Genomic DNA, 11,470 nt, shown 5'->3' on the forward strand with positions numbered 1-11,470 from the left:
GACCACTATAGTTTCTTGTAATTTTCAGATGTGTTTTAATATAGATGACAAAGGTTATAGTCACTGCAGAGCAAAATTCTGCTATGGACATGGAGAGAGTCTCACACGGGAGCCCTGCTCCATCCCCAACATTTTACATTGTCTGCTCTGGCCTCCAGCCGTGTGCATGACTGTGCTGGGACAGGCACCTGTCTCAGGATTGTTTGTCCTCTCATAAGGATGGCTGGCACAGGTGTGTGACAGGTGCAGTGAACCTGGGAAAGACAGACTAATCTGTGCTAGTGAAAAAGCTGGCATAGATCAGCATTCTCTAAAGAAAATGAAAAGCTACACATTGCTGTTTGCAGAATTTTTCTCTTTCTTGATTATGCAACAAGGCTTCTTAACTGAAACACACTATTTTCCATCAAGTTTTTAGATAAACACCACAGCAGTCAGTAACTGCAAGAAACCCTATATTAAAAATAAGTATTTTTCTAATTACTTTTCCATAATTTTCTTTCACCAAGTAGAATAATGCAGAAACATCAAACTGAACAAAAGATTTCAGAACGCTAACCAGAGCAGTAACAGGCCCAGGGCTTTTCACCAACAGGCTGGCTGTCATGAGATGCTGAGTCAGTTAACAGACAAAGTTAATGCTAAATGTTTTGATGGACTGGTGTGACGTTGCCATAGAAACTTCCTGAAAGATTCAAAAGTAGGATAAGTAGGAGCTTCAAAATTACTGTTGTATTTATTGTGGTAAGTGGACAGCTCAGATAATACAAACTAAATAAAAATCAATTCTTAGTTTTCAGTCTAATTTTACAGGTTCTGTATCTTGGAATTACTTCAATAATTTCCTTTCATTAAATATAGGTAGAGTTTTTTTCTTATTAGCTTGAGATCTTTGAATTATGTAGAACAAAGGAGAGACTTTAATCCAGCCGTTAGACACTGCACTGTTCAGCCAGCTACAACTCAGTGAGGACCCAACAATTGTCTGGGAATGCTACACTCCTCAAGGAACCACCACATTTACTTTTTTTAGCTCTCTGCTTCTGCTCCCTCACCTCCCGTTTCAATGGCAGACCAGAAGAATCCATTCTTCTGGGAAGGAGAAAGAGCATGATAGGTCTAAAGATTTTTACTTCTTCACAGACTCCTCTTCATGTGAAAATACAGGAAGCAATTACCAGGAACATGACAGAGGAGGAAGAAGGGGGAAATGCAGAAAATAATTGGGTTCTTCAAAGACAAGCAGCAGCAGCTGTGTCTGCTTTAGGAGAAAGGAGAGTTGAGGGGACATGACCCTTCATCTAAATCCCCATATTTCTTCTCAGTAAATAGGTTTATGTTTATCTCTTGCTACTTCATTTTTATAAAGTAACATTGCTAAAATATACCTCGTCAGCCTCTTCTGAACTCTACCCTTTCTGCTCAGAGGTTTCTCTTCTGCTCAGGTTCAAAGCCTTGCTCTTCAAGCCTGTTGCACGGGTGTGGGGTGGTGCTCCCTTTTTGGAAGTCTCAGGAGCTGGAATCATCTCTGTTTGTCAGTCAGACAATGTTCACACTCACTGATGGTTTTGTCTTGTCACCAGTTTCTGTTCTGTTCCCCATCTGGTACTCCCTGCTCACTTACTAGGCTGGAAAAAGAGAAAGTGATGTTTGCTGACATTTTTATTTATTACTTGGTTATCTTTGCAGCGAGGCAAGTAAAAGGAAGGGGCAGAATCCAGGCTCTGTTTAAATTGTTAGAAAAGCTTTGCATTTAGATGGGCTGGAATAGCACCTCAGATGTTCACCTTCATGTCCTCAAATGATTCCATATAGACAGTATAAGTCAAATTGACAATTCTTAAAATATTTGAATCTCCCTCAGTGGGATGCCTTCTGTTAACACATACTCTTTGTTGCAGAGATAAAGCTATCATAAAGTGTTCTTTGCTTTCAAAAATGATCATGAAATTCAACTGATCAAATTAAAAAAAAAAAACTTTCCTAAGGGGAAAAAGAAAGCCTCAAGGTAAAGGTTGAATAAAAGTTACAAAAGAATATCTGCAAATACGAGTGAAATTCTCTTTCAGCATGAAGCTAGGAATAGGAATGAGGGTGGAAGTCAGAATAAATGTCACAGTTCAAAGCTGTACCATAAGAAAGATAACATCACAGTCTCAGTTGCTGCCTCTGAAAGATGAAATGTTTTGTTCCTTTCATGATAAGCTGTGAAAGAGTTTAAAAGCTAGTCTAAGTCTAGATTAGCTACTTAACAGCAGCTGCTTTTGTACTTATTTGGAATTTGTCTGTGTCTTTCACATGAATAATTTTCACTGCACTGGGAGATTTAAGAGTAAATACTCAAAGGACCTAGAAGTACAGTCAGATTTTAATTAGATATCTATGGATATCCTCTCCATCCAGCTAGTGTGCCTCATGTTGCTATTCTAGCTTTGCTTAATGTCTCTTCACTCAGCTGTAACCCCACGCACAGCAAAGAATGAAATGTATTATTTGTGTATTTATAAGCCACTGCAGAAGCCTGTGTACTTAGTTATACTGAGGTCAAGGGCTTAGACAGCATTTTCCATGTTTGGGAATTAATGTCACAAAATTATTGTTGGCAAAAGTCTCCTTGGTAAAATTGTAACACTAGAAACATATAATCCTGGCAATTTTTGTTTCAGGTGAAGACACATTCTCTCAAACACCACAGGTGAAGTGTAGAAAACAATACAAAATTGTCAACAAATTTGTCTAACTCGTGACAGGCTCTTATCTATGAGAAAGTAGGTAGAGAATAAGCATGAAACAGATGTAATGTCAGACATAAAATATATGGATAAATTAGAAATTATAGGAAATAAAGCATTGTAGGAAATTTGAAGAAAACCTGACAGAAGAGCTGACAAAATTCCTCTTTTTCACAGAGAATCATAGAATGGTTTGAAATGGAAGTGACAGTGAGGAGAAAAAAATCTGGGTATGAAGTCCTGAATATGTGGTCACCCTCTCCTGGGTTAAGGTGGGGCCAGAAGTTGGCTCAGAAGCTGATTGCCACATTCTGTGGCAGGGTCACAGGGACACTTAGAGACCTTAACTGCCCTGAGCTTTTTGCACCTGCACCCCAACAAAAATGATGCTTGGAAGCAGAAAAAGAATTATGAGAAAGTGTGTAAAAGAGAAAGTACTGCATTGTTAAGTTTGGAAGATTGCCATTTAATTAGAGGCTGTATTGTATAATCAATTGAATGTGCCAACACTGGCTAGATGCCACCAATGGCCCTGCACTAAAAGAGTTTGTGAGGAGAACATGATCATTTTCTTCAGCATCAGAACAATCGACAAAATGGTTTTCTGTTTTAATCTAGAATGTTCCAATGTTATTTTCTTTTTGGTAAATGTTGCTTAGTGGAATTAAACTTGAAATCAGATATATATATCTATATAGAGGTGATGTATGCATGTATAAAAGGTGCTGGTTGGCACATACAAGTCTCACACAGAAAACCACAAGGCAGCACTGTCAGGTGAAGTTTGACCATCTAACTCTGCTTCAGGAATCCTGAAGGTGACAGCTCACAGTGGCTTTTTATTGACTGCAGGTGTGATGCACTATGTGATGGGAAGTGATGGGACTATGAAGAAATGGATTGGCTGTGCTTTCTGAGACAGTACTGACCATTGCATGAACATGAAAATACTGTTCACATAAGCCCTTTAATAACAAAAATATAATAATCTCAGTCAAAACTCTAAAAAAGATCTAATACATATAGCATGTCTGTATACATTCTCCAAAAACTTTTTGGCTCATTTTAAACAACCTGAAAATGAAATACACTTAAAAAATTACAAACTATAAATATTCTTTCCAAATATGTGCTTCAGAAAACATACTTTTGATTTTTTTCCATATACCTCAATCATATTTACCCAATTAAAACCATTTCTCACTCATTTTTATGTACTGAAGAGATTTGGTTTTGAAAAAGACAGAAATCAAAGTCTAAGAAAACAGAATTTAATTTTTAGGCAAATTATTTTAAAGGACATTTTTGTGTGTCTATGACTGTGTTTCATATGAGTAAAAAGACAAAGATATTTTTCTAAAAAGCATTTTCTAGTTCATTTATTTTCTTGCCTAAGAATATTTTTATTAGCCTAGAAACTTGCTCATACAATGCAGCCTTATGCAACAGTAATTTACCGTTTATATCACTAAATTGAAATACTCCACATTTTATTTAGAATAGAATCCTTTGGGCCATCAGTGGTTTATTTGTTCTTTGTGCATTAATTTTATTTTAGAGGACACAAAAACTATTTAACGGAAAACATGCAAGCTGAAATATTTTTTGTTGCGTTGAAATAGCAGCACTATTTAACATTTAATTATTGGGGCTCATTTAAGATTAATTCCCTAGCTGATACTTCAATGCACAGACTGTGACACTTCGGAGAACCAAATGCTATTCCTCTATCAAAATATCCAATTCTGCTCCCTATGGAGGCAATGTATTTTGAAGACAATGATGTCACTGCAATGAAGATAAACCAGGTTCCTCAAAATTGTCCCTGTTTCAGCAGTGACTGAACACTGCCAGGTGACAGGCGCTCTGCAAGCATTGAAATTCTACTCTGAAACTGTCAGCAGCAGGCAGGAGATTCTCCACGGTGCCCCTGCCCACTTGATTTCACTCTGTGTTCCCTTCCAACAGCACAGAAGAAATAGAGAGAAGGCCCTTGCTATATTTCCCTCAAATTCAAAGCTCCTGGCGTTTGTTAATTCTCTGTTAGAATGAAAGCTTTGTTCTCACAGGACTTCAGAGAATTGGGTCAGCTTGAGAAATCTCCTGGGCTGTGGCTGCAGTGGGTCAGAGCCTCATTTATCAGCCTCTCGTGTTCCAAGAAATGTCCAGATCCTCCTCTCACTGGACTGATCTTTTGTAATCTCCTACCTCTACTACTTACCATGAGTTGGTAAGAGCATTTGAAGCAAAGAAAAAAAAGTTTACATGACACAGAGCAAAAGAGGGGAAGGTCTGGCTGCTGGTCACCAAGGGATGTGTCCATCTCCAGCTGCCATGGAGCCCAAATGACAGATGATCCAGATGTTTTGGTTCCAGTATCAATTAGGTAATACACATTAATGCTCACCTAATTTTCTGTCAGTAGTGAAAAATGCAATAAATCCCATAAAAAATTAAACAGCCCTGAGAAACATCAGAAAAAAAGCCTCCTGGGTTAACAATTGAATCTGGAGGCACTGACTGGAAATGCTTACTTTAGTTTTTGTTATTGATTAATTCAGTCTTGTAAATATATCACTTTCAATTATGCTATATAATAAAAAATATATAATAAAAACCAGTGAATTATATACAAGTTTTTTAACAGCAGCATGTTGGTGGCATGGCTTAACCATTCCCTGTGGAATTACTTCTTTCATTTCAAGCAGCTTTGGCTTTCTTTCCTCTACAATGAAATCACATACCATGTGATTCTTCCTGGAATAATCTCACAAAAATCTCACACAGAAATGCAGAAAAGGGAAGGTGTGAGAAGAATGAGACAGAAAAGAATACTCCAGCTGACTAAGGGGAGAGATTTAAAGGTCAGTATCAAAACAAGCTACAAAACCAAACATCAGAGAAGACAGTAAAATCAATTAGCAAAATTGTACTGCTGATGTTTGAAAGTTAACTATCTTAATAAAAGGGTACAAATCTGTCACATATGCAAACACTTCTGGGCAGCTTCATTCACTTCCAAAATAAAAGGTCCATATAATTTTTATTAGGAATTAAAATTTCTTTAAAACCCCTTTTTTGATGAGCATACATGACAGTTTATATGGACAAAAAGTGTTTACAAGGCAACTTGAAGCCTGATGTCACATTGTGTGGCTTTGCTTCTGTTGCCTGAATAGACAGTGCAGGAGCCACCCTGTGACATCTAAGATGAAATGATGTGAATCTCCTGGGGAAAAATACTGCAGCCCATCTTTGCATGGATGATGAATGGGTGTTGGAAACTTCAGAGTTCCAACACATTTGGTGTGTGTGTGGCCATTAATTTGTGTTAATAACAAAGTACAGGAAGAAATAGAGATTAATTATTGATCTGCTTTTAGGCACTAATTCTTATTAGTGCACAAGATTACAGTTAATCTTTAAAGCACTTTTTATCTTGTTGCAATAAAAAAATAAATTTAATTAGTCCTCTGTTTTTCTTGTGATTAATAGAATATATGACAAAAAAATCAGCATTATATTCCTAATGAGAGAGTTATGAATGGACACTGATTTGCAGATGTTATTCTCCTCAGTCTGTATCTGTAGAAAGAACAGAGATTGTCAGTAACAACTTTGACATTCAGCAGGGTTTGGGGTAAATTTTGCAATATACTAATATTATATTTGCAGTAGATAAAATGCCTTACTAAGAAAACACAGGCACACTTTACCATTTGGATTTGATTTCATGTTTTGACTAACCTCTAACAGGCCACAATATCAAGTAAGGAATCCTAGACTTTACCAGGGGTCATCTTTCAGCAGGATCCTCTCTTATTAACCTTCATGGTCCCTGGAGGTGTTTAAGAGAAGACTGGGTGTGGCACTGAGTGCCATGGTCTAGCTGACGTGGTGGTGTTTGGTAACAGGCTGAACTTGATGATCTCAGAAGTCTTTTTCAATCTAATTCATTCTAAAAGCAACATTTTAGGTAATCCTCCAATCTGATATGACACCAAAAATGTGACATAATCCATACATTAAATGGAAGAAATTAAAATGTCTACATGAAGCAGCCGTTCAAATTTCAATTTTTAAAACTCTATTAATTCTAGGTAAACTCAGCTTATGTGCTTTGCATTCACATTCACAATTGCCTCACTACTTAGTGTTAAATTTATTACAACTTAAAGAACAGAAAATCAGAAAGTTATCTCTCCTTTTTCCCTTGAGGCTTTAAAAGAAGTTAAAGTCAAACAGAAGAAAAAACCCACCTTGTAATCCCTCCTGTCTTCTGCTGCAACCAGGTGATGCTCAGACCTCAAACTGAGCATGTGGAATGAAGAATCACTGGAAATTCTGGTTGCTCCTCTGTGTGTTTGTGTGTGTTTGTGTGCCTGTGTGTGTGTGAAGATTGCAAAGACAAGTGCTAGCAGTCAGGAAACACCAGAATTAAAATTTGCATGTACAGCCTTGATTGACTTATTTTTCCACATATATTATAAAAAAATGCATAATGAATTAATATATTTTTTCATGACATCTCCACGTCACTCAGTACACAAAGCAATAACGTAAACTAATGAATACATTTTCTTCTCCTTGTTCAGCATCATCACCCCATTTAAATCCTAATTTGAAGAGAGGATGATTATTTTCCCCAATTGCAGCTCAGTAGTACTCATCACTACAGTATCCTAGGGCTTCAGACACTGATCTCCATTTCCTCAGTACCTGTGTACCAGGAGAGCTTTGATGGTATATTTAGTAAAAAACAATATCAAAGCACAAAAATTATAATTAACCTATAGGGCACTTATTTAAGAATTTTAATTGTGATTTTTAAGAGCAATTTGTGATAAATAAAACGACTTAAGTTTACAATAAAACCCCCATATCAGCTGCAGTTAAAAATGCTCTATTGCCATTAATCAGATGCACCATATGACCATAATCAGACTGTATCTTCTCCATCATGCCAGAAATAAGAAGTAAAATTACTTAATATCTATAAGAAGTTTTGCTCCTGTTTCTTTCTTTTTTTTTTTTTTTTTAATAGCTTGTTAATTTTCAGTCTGAAAATTTTGGAATAAGAACAAAAGGAAATCACTTAATTGAGGTAGCATTCAACTGCCTCAAGTAAAACATCATCCCCTTCTCCTGGTAACTTGCTAACAATCCTCTGCCTCAGTCAAAACACATTTGTCAATTAATGGAACAAATTGCTTTTTTTTTCATGTACATGAACTGTTTTCTGTGTAATCAATTAGCCAATGATCTTTATGAGAACAGCAATGCCCAGTTCCCAGCTCGTGTTCCTTGACTCACTACCCGATAGCCTCAATCTGCAAAGTGCAGTTACCAACCCGGATCTGTTATCTCAGCTTCACTTGATTCCTTCACCCAGAGAACCACTTGGACAGCAAAATTGTTGTCCCTAACCTGTCCATATGCCAATGCTTCCTGCCCTTGGTAAGAGTAGCCATAATGGTAATAATGGTAGCCAAATAGCCATCACCCATGGAATATTTTTCATGGGGATTCCTCAGGAGCTGGAACACTGCCCACAGATAAATATTTGCTCCTTTGGGTGCAATGAAGTGGAGCATCTTTTTAAAAATTTCAGTAGACAAAAGTAAGGATTGTATATGCTATTCTGGAGCCCAAATATTTCAATGCATACTTTGAAAAATGTCAAGGCTTTAAGTATTCCATATTGATTTAACTGTCTAAATGAGTAATTATCAATTTCTGAAAAGTTAGCTTCTTATTCTGTGAAAGAATATTTTCATTTTGTCATGTATGTTGCAGAAACAGACAAGAGAGGATGGGGAAATATTGATAGAAACAAAGCAGCAGGGTTGCAGAGATAGTCATTCAACTTTGTTAGAGCAGCTCTACTGTATTCAGGTGATTCAGGCCAGGTCAATAATTATTGCCCCATACATCTGTCATTTAAATTTTGGAAGATTTCATTTATGCACATTTTTTAATGAGTTAACACACAGTGAATAAAAAGTCAGGCAAAAAACCCCATAAATCAGTTTGAAAATACATATCATGAAACTGCTGAACTACTTTATAAAGAACTTCTGTGTCCAAATATTTGGATGATTTTTCCTAGCTATTTACTCAAAAATCAAAACCTGTAAAAATCAAAACATTATAGCAAATATAGAAAAACAACCCTTGAACAGTGAATCATGTGCAGTTTAGTCTAAAAAAGGCAACTCCACAAGGAGCCACTAGAGTATAAGAAATTCACTTATTTTTAAATTCATGAAAGATACAGTTAGTCAAATCCAGGCAATGAATTATGAATGGTTCTGAGCAAAGGGGGGAAATTCTACATACTGTACAACTGACAAAGAACAGTTCAACACCCAAATACTGAGAAAAATACTGAATATAAAATAAATAATAACTGAGAATACAAAAACCTTTTTCTATCTCATAGCTACCAATCTAGTGATGAAGCTTACAGTTTGAAGGTGTTGTCCTTTGTTTAGATAAAGAATGAAATGTTTGCAGGAGGCATGAATTATGTCATCTATATTTCTCTGGTATTTCTGAGTTGCCTGCCCATCTTTTAGTTAATAATATTTATTTTTTTTTCAAACAGCTGTTTTCAAAGAGAAAATCTGGCTACTAGCTCCATTTTCTGAGTATGCAAAAACAAGCAGTGTGGCTACTATATTTGATACCATCAAAGAAGAGCTGGCAACACAATGTGCCAAACTCTCCAAAGTCTAGTTGGATATTTCTGGCTACTCATACTTTGACCTGTGTCTCATATCCTTTATCTCTGACTCCTGATCCTCTCTCTATGCCAAGCTGATTAGATACAGAATCCTATATACTGTGAACAAGCACCATAACAGAGGGGTTGGAACTAGATGATATTTAAGGGCCATTTCAACCCAAGCCATTCTCTGGTTCTATGATGGGAGCTTGACATGACAACTGTTAAGATTTTCCTTTCAGTAAGATAAATGACTTTCAGGATTTTTGGATAGACCACGTTGGTATGAAGAGGAATATCTCTCTGACCGAAAATTTTAAACAGAATTCCACATCAAATATGGCAAGTGTGTTGAGTTTCATTTTTATTCTCTCATAAACACCTGTTTCCCCCTCTCTCATAAAAGCTTATGAAACCAAATCTTTCTCCCTTTACTCCATTTCAGAATCTTTCTGTCAAGACTCTGGCATAAAAAGGCCTTGCAAATACATAGCAATCTACCTTTTAATGCTCACCACCAAAGTTAAGCATTCACACATGACTTTTTCTGTGTCCCCCCAGTCATATGCTCTGCTCATATGACAAATATGGCATTTGGAGGGGAAAAATAGTCACTGGAGCAGCGAGGGAGAGCTAAGGATTCCTTACAAAAGCTGTGCCTTCAAACCATGTATCTGCTACTCATCACTCCCTTCACATGAGAATTCTAAAATATGTGGCATGTTTTATGGCAAGCTGTCTTTTTAAAAATAAAATTACAATAATGGGAACTATCTAACAGCTGCCACAAGGTTTGGAATATGAATACTGGTCACAGTGAAGGGGATGAGAGGACAAAGCACGGATGAAATGGGGAAATGTGAAAGGTTATTAGCCTGAGACATGTATCTTCAAAATGTATGATGGAGATCTTTATGGATAAGCTATGCTGTTATGTGTACATCACTGTTTTAGTTTTGTTTGGGTCCCCTTTAATATAAAAACAAGATCACATATTTATTATATAGTTGTTAAGCCTGAAATAGCATTTAGCAATCTTTAGAAAAGGTTATGAAGCATAATAATAGAGAAAATGTCACTAATATGTCATATGTCATGACCCTGAGATGAGCTCAGTTGGTCAGAGCATGGTACTAATAACACCAAGCTTGTGAGTTCAATCCCATAGGAGCCATTCACCTAAAAGTTGAACTTGATAATCCTTGTGTGTCCCTTCCAACCCAAAACATTATGTTAATATTCTGTGAATATTTTGTATTTGGAAGTAGATTAATTACATACAGAGGAAAACCTTTGGACCAACTTTATTTCTTTTGTTCATAAACAATTTTTGTATTTACCCAAAGCCTGCACTGCTATAAAATGTTTGTTTTGGTGTTTTTGTTTTTTTTTTTAGTAATCTTTGCTTTTCAGGAACAAATACTGAAAACTGTAATAATTAGCCAATTAGTTCTACTATATGCACAGTCTGCAAAAAGATATGCACAATCACTCCAGCACCATCAGATATTGCTCAGAGAACCTGAGGAAACTTCTGGGAGCCAGTGTCAAGACTGGGAAATAGGATATACCGTGAGATCATCAGGAAACATTTCTATTATTTCATCATCTGATGAAGAACACATGCAAAGCAGCCCATTTCTTACCTAGCTTGGCAGAACACAGCTCCTTTAGCAAGAGAAGAAGAAAGCTGAGCACCTCTTGGCTCAGGCTGAGCCCCTTTCAGGATTACAACATACAGAATATGCTGTCCTATCATTTTTAGTGGCAGTGTCCCCCCTGACGCTGTACAAGGTTAAGTCTGCTAAAATCTCACACAATATGTTTCACTTTGTCCTCTTAAAGATACCAGATACACAGTAAATGTATAGTAGAAATGTTCCTAAAAGAATACTTTAATGAAGCACTTGATATTTGGGAAATAGGTGAGGTAGAGATGCTTCTGAAATTTCAGTGTGTGTATCTTTCTGTACATGTATGATAAGATTTTTTTAAGGTTCAGTTGATACAT

This window comes from Sturnus vulgaris, chromosome 18 (genome assembly GCF_052056855.1).
Source record: "Sturnus vulgaris isolate bStuVul1 chromosome 18, bStuVul1.hap1, whole genome shotgun sequence".
Lineage (NCBI taxonomy): Eukaryota > Metazoa > Chordata > Aves > Passeriformes > Sturnidae > Sturnus > Sturnus vulgaris.